Genomic DNA, 8,566 nt, shown 5'->3' on the forward strand with positions numbered 1-8,566 from the left:
GAAGGAGGGATGGAGGAAAAGGTAAAACAAAAAGGACAAACCCTAATGTCCCCAGTGATTCTACGGCACAAAATCCAAGGGATGGAATAAAATTCTGCCATCTTAAACTACTGTTTTCCATGCCTAGAATTCAGCTGGCACCAGATGGATCAGACTGAGCAGCTGCCAAAACCTCTTGGAGGCTCTTACCTTCTAAACAGGGACGTCTGTTTTCTAGTAAAATCAGTAAAAGGAAAGGAGAAAACTCGAAAGAGGCTCCTGCTCGCACTTAAATACGTGAACACTCTCTCAGTCCTCAAAAAGAAACCTTGAGAAGGAGACTTGCTGAAGCAAAGCCACAGGGGTCTCTGAGGTTTCCCTGGTCGTAAGGCCCTGTCCTCCCTGGCTGAAGACAGCATCTCTCTCTGAAGTCACCAGCTCCCTAACACCTTTGACCAGTACGCTGAGGTCCTTGAAAAAGCCTTTGTGATATCACTGCCACACTCAACCAAACCCTAAAGTGCTCATGTCCTGCTGCTGGCCTGACAGTTTGAAGGTTTGAGCTACGCTCTGTGGATCACCCCACAAAATTCGTCTTCATTCTAGGAAGCAAGCCAGCTAGACAGTAAAACATCAGTGGCTGCTCCCAATGCTACACTCAGTGTTTCCAAAAGTAGGAGACTTTCTGGCCAGAAGAGACCTTTACAACATCTCATCTAACCCCCTCCATATCATAGGCTTCCAGTATAGTACAATAGTTACTTTTTGGGAACACACATTCTGGAAAGGCATCTAGTCTTCATTCAATGACATCAAGAGATGGTGAATCCACCACTTTCCCTTTTAGTGAAAGGGGGAGGTGAAGAGCACCCCCAGGAATACACAGACACACACACACACACACCACTCCTGGTGGTGGGAGGGGAACAAGAGAAAGGACAAAAGAAGTAAGAGATGAAGAGAAAGGAAGGAGGGATGGAGGAAAAGGTAAAAGGAAAAGGACAAACCCTAATGTCCCCATGTCGGACATCAGGAATGGTAACATACATAAGCCAGTATGTGAACACTTCAATCTCCCTGGTCATTCTATTACAGATTTAAAAGTCACTATCATTGAACAAAAAAAACTTCAGAAACAGACTTCAAAGAGAAACAGCAGAACTAAAATTCATTTGCAAATTCAACACCATTAATCTGGGCTTGAATAGGGACTGGGAGTGGCTGGCTCACTACAGAAGCAGCTTTTCCTCTCCTGGAATTGACACCTCCTCATCTATTATTGGGAGTGGACTACATCCACCCTGATTTTTGAATTGGCCCTGTCAACACTGGTTCTCCACTTGTGAAGTAACTCCCTGCTCTCCATGTGTCAGTATATAATGCCTGCATCTGTAACTTTCACTCTATGCATCCGAAGAAGTGAGGTTTTTACTCACGAAAGCTTATGCCCAAATAAATCTGTTAGTCTTTAAGGTGCCACCAGACTCCTTGTTATTTTCCTAATGTCCCCAGTGATTCTACGGGACAAAATCCCAGGGAGGGAATAAAATTCTGCCACCTTAAACTAGTGTTTTCCATGCCTAGAATTCAGATGGCACCAGGTGGATCAGACTGAACAGGTTACAAACCTCTCCGAGGCACTTATTTCTCAACAGGGACTTCTGTTTTCTAGTAAAATGGGTAAAAGGAAAGGAGAAAACTTGAAAGAGGCTCCTGCTCACACTCACATATGTGAACCCTAATACTCTCTCAGTCCTCAAAGAGAGCTCGAGAAGGAGACTTGCTGAAGCAAAGCCACAGGGGTCTCTGAGGTTTCCCTGGCCCTGCGCCCCTGTTTTGCCTGGCTGATGTGAGCATCTCTCTCTGAGGTCACCTCCTCCCTAACAACTTTGACCAATAGGCTGAGCTCCTGCAAAAGGCCTTTGTGATGTCACTGCCACACCCACCCATCCCCTGAAGTGCTAATATCCTGCTGCTGGCCTGACACTTTGAAGGTCTGAGCTACTCTCTGTGGATCACCCCACTCAATGCGTCTTCATTCTAGGAAGCAAGTCGGTTAGACAGTAAAACATTAGAGCCTGCTCCCAATGCTACACTCAGTGTTTCCAAAATTAATACACTTTATGGCCAGAAGACACCTTTAGAGCATCTCATCTAACCCCCTGCATATCATAGGCTTCCTGTATAGGACAATAGTTACTTTTTGGGCACACACATTCCAGAAAGACATCTAGTCTTCATTCAATGACATCAAGAGATGGAGAATCCACCACTTTCCCTTTTAGTGAGTGCCAGGGGGCTCCATTTCCTCTTCCACTAGCTCCCCCATTTACAGTGAGCCAGAGCAGTACCTGCAGCAGGGAGCGGGAGTTGCTGAAGGCCTCAGAGGCACAGCCCCAGCAGTGTCTCAGGCACCTGGCCCAAGTGACGGATGATGCGGAGCTGGTGCAGAACTTTGGCGGTGACGTCCTCCTGCTGCAAGGGAACGAGAACCTGTCAGAGACCCAAACGCCCCGAGGAATGAGAGGAAATTAAGGCCACCTGGAACCAGCAGTATTTCCAATCTGCACCTGCCCACCACTGAGGGATGAATTCACCTCCTGAACCCCAGAATGGAGTCTTCTTGTCCTTTCTAGTAACCTCCAGTGCCAACCCCCCTCCTTCTAGGGTGAGCTCCTGCTACCTCCCCCTCAGTGCCCTTGACAGCTGTTCCACCTCCAAACCACAGATCAAGTTATCAGAACCCTCTTCTCCACCCCCACCCAGGTATTTGGTCCTGCCATGCGGGCAGGGGACTGGACTCGATGACCTCTCGAGGTCCCTTCCAGTCCTAGAATCTATGAATGTATGAAAAAAACACTGTTCTCCACCCCCACTCAGGTTGGCCAGGGAGGCGGCTCTAGCAGGGGGGGCAGGAGGGATTCTGGCAAGAGTGAAGTAGGTTTCAGGGAGGTTGAGATCTTGCTCCAAGTCATCCCAGACACTAATGCGAAGCCACAGGATGGCAGCATCTAGTGTCAGTGGAGTCCAAGCACTATTTCAACCCCACAGTTTTGGATCAACTTCCCACAAGGGGAGGTGAAGAGCACCCCCAGCAACACACACACACACACACACACCCCACTCCTGGTGGTGGGAGGGGAACAGGAGAAAGGACAAAAGAAGTAAGAGATGAAGAGAAAGGAAGGAGGGATGGAGGAAAAGGTAAAACGAAAAGGACAAACCCTAATGTCCCCAGTGATTCCACGGGACAAAATCCCAGGTGGACTATAAAATTCTGCAACCTTGAACTAGTGTTTTCCATGCCTAGAATTCAGCTGGCACCAGATGGATCAGACTGAGCAGCTTCCAAAACCACTTGGAGGCTCTTACCTTCTAAACAGGGACGTCTGTATTCTAGTAAAATCAGTAAAAGGAAAGGAGACAACTCGAAAGAGGCTCCTGCTCGCACTCACATTCATCAACCCTAATACTCTCTCAGTCCTCAAAGAGAGACCTCGAGAAGGAGACTTGCTCAAGCAAAGCCACAGGGGTCTCTGAGGTTTCCCTGGCCTTGCAACACTGCCTGGATGATGTCAGCATTTCTCTCTGAGGTCACCACCTGCCTAACACCTTTGACCAATAGGCTGACGTCCTGCAAAAGGCCTTTGTGATGTCACTGCCACACACACCCATCCCCGGAAGTGCTAATGTCCTGCTGCTGGCCTGACACTTTGAAGGTTTGAGCTACTCTCTGTCCATCACCCCACTCAATGCGTCTTCATTCTAGGAAGCAAGCCGGCTAGACAGTAAAACATCAGAGGCTGCTCCCAACGCTACACTCAGTTTTAAGAAAATTAGGAGACTTTATGGCCAGAAGAGAAATTTAGAGCATCTCATCTAACCCCTTGCATATCATGGGCTTCCTGTATAGCACAACAGTTACTTTTTTGAAAAACACATTCCAGAAAGTCATCTAGTCTTCATTCAATGACATCAAGACATGGAGAATCCACCACTTTCCCTTTTAGTGAGTGCCAGGGGGCTCCATTTCCCTTTCCACTAGCTCCCCATTTACAGTGAGCCAGAGCAGTACCTTAAGCAGGGAGGGATGAATTCACCTACTGAACCCCAGAATGGAGTCGTCTTCTCCTTTCTAGTAACCTCCCGTGCCAACCCCCCTCCTTGTAGGGTGAGCTCCTCCTACCTCCCCCTCAGTGCCCTTGACAGCTCTTCCACCTCCAAACCACACCTCAAGTTATCAGAACCCAATTCTCCACCCGCACACAGGTTGGGCAGGGAGGCGGTTCTAGAAGGGGGGGCAGGAGGGTTTCTGGCATCAGTGAAGTGGGTTGTGGGGAGGTTGAGATCTTGCCCCAAGTCATCCCAGAAACTAATGATAAGCCACACGATGGCAGCATCTAGTGTCAGTGGAGTCCAAGCACTATTGCAACCCCACAGTTTTCGATCAATTTTCCACAACGGGAGGTGAAGAGCACCCCCAGCAACACACACACACACCTGCAGTGTCTCAGGCAGCTGGCGCAAGTGCCAGATGATGCGGAGCTAGTGCATCACTTTGGCGGTGACGTCCTCCTGCTGCAAGGGAACGTAAACGTGTCAAAGACTCAAACGCCCCGAGGAATCAGGGGGAATTAAGGCCAACTGGAACCAGCAGTATTTCCACTCAGCAACTGCCCACCACTGAGGGATGAATTCACCTCCTGAAGCCCAGAATGGAGTCTTTTGTCCTTTCTAGTAACCTACAGTGCCAACCCCCCTCCTTGTAGGGTGAGCTCCTGCTACCTCCCCCTCAGTGCCCTTGACAGCTGTTCCACCTCCAAATCACAGCTCAAGTTATCAGAATCCTCTTCTCCACCCCCACCCAGGTTGGGCAGGGAGGCAGCTCTAGCAGGCGGAGCAGGAGGGATTCTGGCAGCAGTGAAGTGGGTTGCGGGGAGGTTGAAATCTTGCCCCAAGTCATCCCAGACACTAATGCTAAGCCACAGGATGGCAGCATCTAGTGTCAGTGGAGTCGAAGTACTATTTCAACCCCACAGTTTTGCATGAACTCCCCACAAGGGGAGGTGAAGAGCACCCCCAGCAACAAACATACACACACACACACACACACCGCTCCTGGTGGTGGGAGGGGAACAGGAGAAAGGACAAAAGAAGTAAGAGATGAAAGGAAAGGAAGGAGGGATGGAGGAAAACTTAAAATGAAAAGGACAAATCCTAATGTCCCCAGTGATTCCACGGGACAAAGTCCCAGGTGGGCTATAAAATTCTGCCACCTTGAACTAATGTTTTCCATGCCTAGAATGCAGATGGCACCAGGTGGATCAGACTGAAGAGGTTACAAACCTCTCCGAGGCTCTTACTTTCTCAACAGGGACGCCTGTTTTCTAGTAAAATCAGTAAAAGGAAAGGAGAAAACTCGAAAGAGGCTCCTGCACGCACTTAAATACGTGAACACTCTCTCAGTCCTCAAAAAGAAACCTTGAGAAGGAGACTTGCTGAAGCAAAGCCACAGGGGTCTCTGAGGTTTCCCTGGCCCTGTGCTCCTGTCCTGTCAGGCTGATGTCAGCATCTCTCTCTGAGGTCACCACCTCCCTAACACATTTGACCAATAGGCTGACGTCCTGCAAAAGGCCTTTGTGATGTCACTGCCACACCCAACCAATGCTAATGTCCTGTTGCTGGCCTGAGACTTTGAAGGTTTGAGGTTGTCATAACTATAAAGGGAAGGATAACAGCTGTCCTGTGTACAGTACTATAAAATCCCTCCTGGCCAGAGACTCCAAAATCCTTTTCCCTGTAAAGGGTTAAGAAGCTCAGGTAACCTGGCTGGCATCTGACCTAAAGGACCAATAAGGGGACAAGATACTTTCAAATCTTGGGGAGGGGAAGGCTTTTGTTTGTGTTCTTTGTTTGTGTGGGTGTTCGCCCTCGGGACTGAGAGTGACCAGACATCAATCCAGGTTCTCCACATCTTTCTAAACAAGTCTCTCCTATTTCAAACAAGGCATGTTAGTTTTCCTTTGTTTTCTCAACTTGTAAATGTACCTTTTACTAGAGTGTTTATCTTTGTTTGCTGTACTTTGAACCTAAGACTAGAGGGGAGTCCTCTGAGCTCTTTAAGTTTGATTACCCTGTAAGGTTAATTTCCATACTGATTTTACAGAGATGGTTTTTACCTTTTTCTTTAATTAAAAGCCTTATTTTTAAGAACCTGATTGATTTTTTCTTGTTTTAAGATCCAAGGAGTTTGGATCTTGATTCACCAGGAGTTGGTGGGAGGAAGGAGGGGAATGGTTAATTTCTCCTCCTTTTAGATCCAAGGGGGTTGGATCTGTATTCACCAGAAGTTGGTGGGAGGAAGGAGGGGGGATGGTTAATTTCTCCTTGTTTTAAGATCCAAGGGGTTTGGATCTGTATTCACCAGGGAATTGGGGAAAGGTTTCTCAAGGCTACCCAGGGGAGGAAATTAGCCTTGGGATGGTGGTTAAGCTTAGAAGTTTTCATGCAGGCCCCTACATTTGTATCCTAAACTTCAAAGTGGGGATACAGCCTTGACACAGGTACTCTCTGTGGATCACCCCACTCAATGCGTCTTCATTGTAGGAAGCAAGCCGGCTAGACAGTAAAACATCAGAGGCTGCTCCCAATACTACACTCAGTGTTTCCAAAATTTGTAGACTTTATGGCCACAAGAGACCTTTAGAGCATCTCATCTAAGCCCCTGCATATCATAGGCCTCCTGTATAGTACAATAGTTACTTTTTGGGCACACACATTCCAGAAAGGCATCTAGTCTTCATTCAATGACATCAAGAGATGGAGAATCCACCACTTTCCCCTTTAGTGAGTGCCAGGGGGCTCCATTTCCCCTTCCACTAGCTCGACATTTACAGTGAGACAGAGCAGTACCTGCAGCAGGGAGCGGGAGTTGCTGAAGGCCTCAGAGGCGCAGCCTCTGCAGTGTCTCAGGCACCTGGCGCAAGTGGCGGATGATGCGGGTGCATCACTTTGGCCGTGACGTCCTCCTCCTGCAAGGGAACGAGAACCTGTCAGAGACTCAAACGCCCCGAGGAATCTGGGGGATTTAAGGGCACCTGGAACCAGCAGTATTTCCACTCAGCACCTGAACACCACTGAGAGATGAATTCACCTCCTGAACCCCAGAATGGAGTCTTCTTGTCCTTTCTAGTAACCTCCAGTGCCAACCCCGCTCCTTCTAGGGTGAGCTCCTGCTACCTCCCCCTCAGTGCCCTTGACAGCTGTTCCACCTCCAAACCACACCTCAAGTTATCAGAACCCTCTTCTCCACCCCCACCCAGGTTGGGCAGGGAGGTGGCTCTAGCAGGGGGGGCAGGAGGGATTCTGGCAGCAGTGAAGTGGGTTGCGGGGAGGTTGAGATCTTGCCCCAAGTCATCCCAGACACTAATGCTAAGCCACAGGATGGCAGCATCTAGTGTCAGTGGAATCCAAGCACTATTTCAACCCCACAGTTTTGGATTAACTTCCCAAAAGGGGAGGTGAAGAGCACCCCCAGCAACACACACGCACACACTAATCCTAATGTCCTGCTGCTGGCCTGACACTTTGAAGGTTTGAGCTACTCTCTGTGGATCAACCCACTTAATGCGTCTTCATTCTAGGAAGCAAGCCGGCTAGACAGTAAAACATCAGAGGCTGCTCCCAATGCTACTGTCAGGACTGAGATCCCCACTTTGAACTTTAGGGTACAAATGTAGGGGCCTGCATAAAAACTTCTAAGCTTAATTACCAGCTTAGCTCTGGTTCGGCTGCCACCATTTTCAATGGATTCCCTCCCTGGGAAACCTTGAAAAAACCTTCACCAAATCCCTGGTGAAAACAAATCCAACCCCTTGGATTTAAAACAAGGGGAAATTAACCATTCCCCTCCTTCCTCCCACCAACTCCTGGTGAATCAAGATCCAAAACCCCTTTGGATCTAAAACAAGGAAAAAATCAATCAGGTTCTTAAAAAGAAGGTTTTTAATTAAAGAAAAAGGTAAAAATCATCTCTGTAAAATCAGTATGGAAATCAACCTTACAGGGTAATCAAACTTAAAGAGCTCAGAGGACTCCCCTCTAGTCTCAGGTTCAAAGTACAGCAAACAAAGAGAAACACTCTAGTAAAAGGTACATTTACAAGTTGAGAAAACAAAGGAAAACTAACACGCCTTGCCTGGCTATTTACTTACAAGTTTGAAATAGGAGAGACTTGCTTAGAAAGATGTGGAGAACCTGGATTGATGTCTGGTCCCTCTCAGTCCCGAGAGCGAACACTCTCCCAAACAAAGAACACAAACAAAAGCCTTCCCCCCCCCAAGATTTGAAAGTATCTTGTCCCCTTATTGGTCCTTTAGGTCAGATGCCAGCCAGGTTACCTGAGCTTCTTAACCCTTTACAGGGAAAAGGATTTTGGAGTCTCTGGCCAGGAGGGATTTATAGTACTGTACACAGGACAGCTATTACCCTTCCCTTTATAGTTATGACACGCCCCCCAAATCACAGATAGTGTTGGATGTTCGGTTCCACACTGGCTGTGATTTCTTCCTGGAGTTCTAGGAGAAAA

General features: G+C 48.1%; 1 long non-coding RNA gene across 1 annotated transcript; it reads right to left on the reverse strand.

Annotated features, from left to right (window-relative positions):
- Nucleotides 1-2,329: 2,329 nt before the first annotated feature.
- Nucleotides 2,330-7,006, reverse strand: LOC135979845 (uncharacterized). The gene is made up of 3 exons (XR_010597088.1): nt 6,892-7,006; nt 4,480-4,557; nt 2,330-2,454 (listed from the first exon to the last, which is right to left on the reverse strand). It is a non-coding gene; the product is annotated as an uncharacterized LOC135979845 (long non-coding RNA).
- Nucleotides 7,007-8,566: the final 1,560 nt, after the last annotated feature.

Source organism: Chrysemys picta, unplaced genomic scaffold (assembly GCF_011386835.1).
Source record: "Chrysemys picta bellii isolate R12L10 unplaced genomic scaffold, ASM1138683v2 scaf1286, whole genome shotgun sequence".
Classification (NCBI taxonomy): Eukaryota; Metazoa; Chordata; order Testudines; family Emydidae; genus Chrysemys; species Chrysemys picta.